Source organism: Rhinoderma darwinii, chromosome 4, assembly GCF_050947455.1.
Source record: "Rhinoderma darwinii isolate aRhiDar2 chromosome 4, aRhiDar2.hap1, whole genome shotgun sequence".
Taxonomy (NCBI): Eukaryota; Metazoa; Chordata; class Amphibia; order Anura; family Rhinodermatidae; genus Rhinoderma; species Rhinoderma darwinii.
In genome coordinates, this window is record NC_134690.1 from 128,187,376 (window position 1) to 128,194,572 (window position 7,197).

Consider the following 7,197-nt stretch of genomic DNA (forward strand, 5'->3'; position numbering starts at 1 on the left):
CTTGTGCGCCTAGGGGTTAAGGGGTAAAATAAACACCAAAACTGCTGAAATATTGTAGCATACAAGTCACTAGATTGTTTGGTTATGCAAACAAGCCTATAGAGCAACTTCAATGGACTTCAATGTATGCAGCAGGTCCATATATTCTGCTGTAGGGATGTGTGTGTATAAACAAATACAGTACACTGCGCCAAACAGTCGTGCCATTACCCCTTCTTTGTGCTGATCCTGGGGGTCAGATCCCCACCAATTATCCTAAGTATAGACAGTCAATGTTATAGTCACGGAGAACCCTTTTTAATTATAGAGTTTCTCTGTAAGCACAAGAAAAATAAATATTCAAGTGTAAAGAACCGGTCACACTACATTGCAAGTTATGTTTACATATTTATATATCTAGATTGTGTTGTATTTCTTTTTATCTTCGGTTACACTGCATCACGTGCCGTGCAATGTGATGTGATGTTCTCACATGATATAACTTTATTCTTTTGTGGCCCATAGTTTGCTAAATCTCGCTGCAAATACCAGGCACAGCTGCTATAATAGCAACAGCAACGCGGCCACTTCAAACAGCATCTCGGGGAAAAGGTGGCGGAGAATCGGACCCCCACTAATCTAATATTGACAGCTTATTCTAAGGATAGGCCATTAATTTTAAAATCCTGCATAACCCTTTTAATAAAAAAGGCAATTCTAAATGAGGTCACCTTAAAAAACAGGTGGACTATATTATCAAAATGTAAGTATTAGGGTATGAATACCTGCCTCTACTGAGTACTTTCCTACAGGTAATCTGTCAACAAGACATGTCTCTTTAAATTAGGCCATTTATCCGATGCCCTTATAGCACTTTGTCAACGAAAAACAACAGAATATATGGCTCCCCAAATGCTTGATAATGGGCCATAAGTAAGTGCCGGGGCAGGACGTATGTAAAACAGCTTCCAGCTGAAATAGGCATTTGGGAGGAGAATTTTAAGCAGAGCTACGTTAGCTGTCGTTAACCAATCAACATTGCTGAAAATTTGGCTGATGACCCTAATTGGCTGAGAGAAGTTGACTGACAGACAACAGCTCACAGTACTTTTTAGCACCCACTTGACTTGTTTTATGGATAATCTTATAGATGAACTTGCTTAAAGTTCCCCTGTCCCACAACGGTGGCACTTTTAATGATCTTTTTCAGTCACATATTCTCTTTAACCCCTTAATGACGTTTGGGCCTTAAAGGGGTTTATGACAGGATATGTCATAAATGTCAGATAGATGCAGGTCCCAGCTCTGGGACATGCACCTATATCTAGAACGGATCCCCTAAACCCTGTTCTACCGCTCTGTGTTGTAGCTGAAAAGTGTGATTTCCGACCATGAATTAAGGAAACAGCGTAACTCACTGAACAATGCTGTTTCTGTAACTCCCATAGTAGTGAATGGCAGTTACGGAAGCAGCGTAGCATGCAAACTACGCTGTTTCCATAACTACCATTCAGTTCTGTGGGACTTAAGGAAACTACGTAGCTCAGCGAACTACGCTGTTTCCGTAATTCATAGTCGAGAATCACACTTTTCAGCTACAACACAGAGCGGTAGAACAGGGCTTAGGGGGCCCCATTCCAGAGGTGGGACCCGCATCTACCTGACATTTATGACATATCCTGTGGATATTCAAAGAAGTAGTAGGACAACAGCACACGTCTTCAAATCATCAAAGTGGTTTTATTGTCAAGACATCCACAAACGACAGGCAACGTTTCGACCCATAGTGAGTGAGGGGTCTTTGTCAAGCCTTGACAAAGAACCCTCACTCACTATGGGTCGAAACGCACTCACTATGGGTCGAAACGTTGCCTGTCGTTTGTAGATGTCTTGACAATAAAACCACTTTGATGATTTGAAGATGTGTGCTGTTGTCCTACTACTTCTTTGAATTTACATAGTGCCGGAGTGGGTTTGCCTGGCTTGACAGCGTGCACCGCATCATACTCGGAATTAGTGCTGCTTCAAAAATCCTTTTTTTCTTGATATCCTGTGGATATGTCATAAATGTCCCTCATGGGAAAACCCCTTTAACCGGTTAAGGACTAGGCTGTTTTACAGCTAAATGACCAGAGCAAATTTTAAAATTTTGCTATGCGCTTCTTTAGATGACTATAACTCTGCAGGTAAATAAAGTTCATCTTTGAATTTTACACTCTTTTTAAAGGACAGATAGGGCTTTGTTTTAGTGGCATTTGTCAGTATATATCATTTTTATTTTTTTCTCTAAAGTGGGCAAAATTGGAAAAAAATGCAAGAATTTAGCAATTGCGTCAGTTTATGCTAGCATTTTTCACACACGGTATGGACCACGGACAAAATTAATCTCCTTTCACATTCTTCCACTTCTCCCGTGCATGGGGATACCAAATATGTGTGCCTTATTCACTGTGCGGGCATGTGCCAGGGCTTGGCATAAAAGGAGGCTTTTTGGCATTTTCGGTCCAGGAATTTTGCATTTGATTTTAGAGCCGCATACTGTTTTCTGGGGGGCCTAATGCTGCTGAAACATTAGAATCACCCCATAAATGACTTCATTCACACAAGTAGACCCCACAAGGTTTCCTTCAAGGGGTTTATCATATTTTTAGCAAGTCCAGTTTTCTTCTGAAAGTTTCTTGAATAAGATGGAACAAAATAAAATCAGCACTTTTTTAGCAAATGCGTCAGTTTAGGCTAGTATTTTTCACACACGGTATAGACCACGGACAAAATTCATCTCCTTTCACGTTCTTCCACTTCTCCCGTGCATGGGGATACCAAATATGTGTGCCTTATTCACTGTGCGGGCATGTGCCAGGGCTTGGCATAAAAGGAGGCTTTTTGGCCTTTTCGGTCCAGGAATTTTGCATTTGATTTTATAGCCGCATACTGTTTTCTGGGGGGCGTAATGCTGCTGAAACATTAGAAACACCCCATAAATGACTTCATTCACACAAGTAGACCCCTCAAGGTTTCCTTCAAGGGGTTTATCATATTTTTAGCAAGTCCAGTCTTCTTCTGAAAGTTTCTTGAATAAGATGGAACAAATTAAAATCAGCGCTTTTATAGCAAATGCGTCAGTTTATGATAGCATTTTTCACACACGGTATAGACCACGGACAAAATTAATCTCCTTTCACATTCTTCCACTTCTCCCGTGCATGGGGATAGCAAATATGTGTGCCTTATTCACTGTGCGGGCATGTGCCAGGGCTTGGCATAAAAGGAGGCTTTTTGTCCTTTTCGATCCAGGAATTCTGCACTTGATTTTATAGCCGCATACTGTTTTCTTGGGGGCGTAATGCTGCTGAAAGATTAGAATCACCCCATAAATGACTTCATTCACACAAGTAGACCCCACAAGGTTTTCTTCAAGCGGTTTACCATATTTTTAGACAGTCCAGTTTTCTTCTGAAAGTTTCTTGAATAAGATGGAACAAAATAAAATTAGCTTTTTTTTTAACAAATGCGTCAGTTTATGCTAGCTTTTTCACACACAAAATGGACCACGGACAAAATTCATCGCATTTCACATTCTTCCACTTCTCCCGTGCATGTGGATACCAAATATGTGTGCTTTATTCACGGGCATGTGCCAGGGCTTGGCATAAAAGGAGGCTTTTTGGCCTTTTCGGTCTAGGAATTCTGCACTTGATTTTATAGCCGCATACTGTTTTCTGGGGGGCGTAATGCTGCTGAAAGATTAGAATCACCCCATAAATTACGTCATTCACGCAAGTAGACCCCACAAGGTTTTCTTCAAGGGGTTTATCATATTTTTAGACAGTCCAGTTTTCTTCTGAAAGTTTCTTGAATAAGATGGATCAAAATAAAATTAGCAATTTTTTAGCAAATGCGTCAGTTTATACCAGCATTTTTCACACACGGCATAGACCACGGCCAAAATTCATCTCCTTTCACATTCTTCCACTTCTCCTGAGCATGGGGATACCAAATATGTGGGCCTTATTATCACATAGAGAAGTAGGAGGGCGGACGATAGAAGAAACTTATTTCACAAATCGCTTTTTTTCAAAGCTGGTTTTACAAAACTCAACAGAGTTTCTATAACACTTCCAAAATATCTGCTCTTGAAGCAGAAATCCCAAAATATTCATCAAGGGGTATAATGGGAATTTATTTTTTTGCGTTTTCTAAAATAAGAAATTGCAGGTTCATGCAAATGGAGCTATCCAGCAGATGAACTTTAGAAAACATCAAACATGACATAAACACCCCCCACCCATTCCCTCCCATGGCCGGCCTTAGCTATGTGCGACACGTGCGGTCGCACAGGGCGCCGGCTGCCATGCTGCAAGGGGGGCGCCAGTGGGTACGAGCAGAAGAGAGGAGAAATGTTCCTCCCTCTGCACTGCTGCGTGAAGTGAGCGCTGATTGGAGGAGCAGCAGGTGCTTCTGTCTGCTCCACCAATCGGCACAGCCTGTACTGCAGTGTCACACACACTCAGCGCCTCACGCAGCTCCTTCCTGCTTAATCTATGTTTATTTATGTGCAGTGTGAGGGAGGAGGAAAGAGGGAAGGGGTTAAGTGATGTGTAACAGGATGTTTTTTTTTTTGTTTTTTTTTAAAAGATCGATTTTGTGGGGGAGGGGAGACTAGGTGATAGGTGCTTTGAGTGTGTAATTTTTACAGATCGATTTTGTGGGGGAGGGGACATTGCCCTAAATGCTATAGGAGTGTGGGGGGATTCTTTATACATGTATTTTGTGGGGGAGGGGGACTTCTGTATAGTTTATTTAGTGGTGTAGGAGCCTATTATGAATCATGGGGAGGGGAACTTAGCGTTATGTATGGGGAGAAAGGATTCTTTAGGGTACGGCCACACGGAGCGGCCCTCACACTGTCGCAACGCGGCCAACAACCGCGCTGGCACTATGTAGGAGCGGCTGTCAAATACCTCGTTAAGGGGTATTCCGGTTACATTCGCATGCGCACTGCCTCTCCATTCATTCTCTATGGGAGCGCCGGAGATAGCCGAGTGCAGTGTTCTGCTTTTTCCGGCGCTCCCATAGAGAATAAATAGGGGGTAAGTTGTTGTAATTTGCAAAATCATTCGGCCATAAAGGGTGTATTAATTCATGGCCGCACGTTAACGCGGGTAAACCGTCCCTTTATCTGCAAAATCGTGCGGCCATGAATTAATATACCCTTTATGGCCGCAGAATTTTGCAAATTACAACAACTTACCCCCTATTCATTCTCTATGGGAGCGCCGGAAAAAGCCGAACACTGCACTCGGCTATCTCCGGCGCTCCCATAGAGAATGAATGGAGCGGCAGTGCGAATGTAACTGGAATACGTGCGGCCACTAACAGGCTGTTTGACAGCCGCGCTGAATATGGTGCCGGCGTGGTTGTTAGCTGCGTTGAGACCATGTCAGGGCCGCTTTGTGTGGCCTTACCCTTAGGCTGGATTCACACGAGCGTGTGCCTTTTGCGCACGCAAAAAACACGGCGTTTTGCCTGCGCAAAATGCATTTGTCAGCTCCGTGCGGCATCGTATGATGCGCGGCTGCGTGATTTTTGCGCAGCCGCCATCATTATGACACTCCATTTGGATGTTTGTAAACAGAAAAGCATGTGGTGCTTTTCTGTTTTCATTCATCCTTTTCACAGCTGGTGCACGAATCACGCAGTTCGCACGGAAGTGCTTCCGTGTGGCATGCGTGGTTTTCACGCACCCATTGACTTCAATGGGTGCGTGATGCGCAAAAAATGCTCAAAGAACGGACATGACATGACTTGCGCAGCGGACACACGCTGAGTAAAAATCACGCATCGGTCTGCACGGCCCCATAGACTAATATAGGTCCGTGCAACCCGCATGAAAATCACGCGCGTTGCACGGACGTATATCCCGTTCGTCTGAATAAGCCATTAGAGATAATATTTGTGGGGGAGAGCAACTTGATTATAAGGGTAGGAACACACAGGGCGGATACGTAAAACTACACAGTGTATACGTCCTGAGAACCGCAGGGAATTTCACCTGAAAAACAGCACCAAATTTTGGTGCAGTTTTTTGGGCGGAAAGACTGCAGAAATAAATGTAAAAAAAAGCTAATACTCCCGGCCGTAGTCCCTCTCTCTCTGAGCGTAGCCCCGCCTCCTGTGATGACGCTGTCGTCCATGTGACCGCTGCAGCCTTTGATTGGCCTGTGATTGGCTGCAGCCTTTGATTGGCCTTTGATTGGCTGCAGCTGTCACATGGGATGCATCGTCATCCCTGGAGGCCGGGCTACGCTCAGAACAGAATACGCATCGCTATGACTACGGCCGGGTGTATTACCTTTTTTTTTTCTCATTAGAAATTAACGATGAGCAAAGTTTTTATCATTATAATGGGTCAGAAACTAGCGAATCATGATGATAATTGGCTAAACTAAATAGGCCTTTAATGGGGGTATATTCAGGCTTAGTGCCTAGGGCAGCGTGAGTTGTAAATACGGCTCTGCTAAGGACGCAGATACTATTGAACACTATAGCAGAGCAGGGAGTTATCTCCCTGCTCTGTGATCTACTAGGCTGGTGGTTCCCAGCATGAGGTTCCCATGAGAACCCTCCAGGGGTGCCGCGACACTCCTCTGGACAACTGCCAGGACGTGCTTTCTCTCCTCCTCCTCCTCATAGCGCCAAGTGGGTGTGAGGAGGAGGAGGAGATTTTTTTTTCAGAACCCCTGTAGATAGCACCCCCCGACTAAATGGACAGAGACGTCAGGGGCTTCTCCTGGAGTGGAATCCCCGGTCACAGCGTCTGCAACGCTGTGGACAGGGATTCCGCTTCAGGAGTTAGTTGCCCGATGTCACTGTTCATATATGGACAGAGACATCAAGCACTCCGTCAAGGAGCGGAATCCCCAGCCACAGGGAGCTACGGTGGCGCTATCTACAGGAAGGGAGTGCTACCTACAAGGGTGTGTGTGGCACTACAAGGGATCTGTGTGGCACTACCTACAAGGGGGCTGTCCGGCAAGGGGGGGATTTGTGGCACTACTTACTAGGGATGCACAATGCATCGAAACTTCGATACTGTGCATCCCCAAATGGTTCGAGCCACACCGGTAAGTATAGTAATACATGATGAATGAGAGCGGGGCTCCTGAGTCCTGACAAGAGCGCGCCACGAGGATGATGCGATGCGGCCAGCGCTGCACT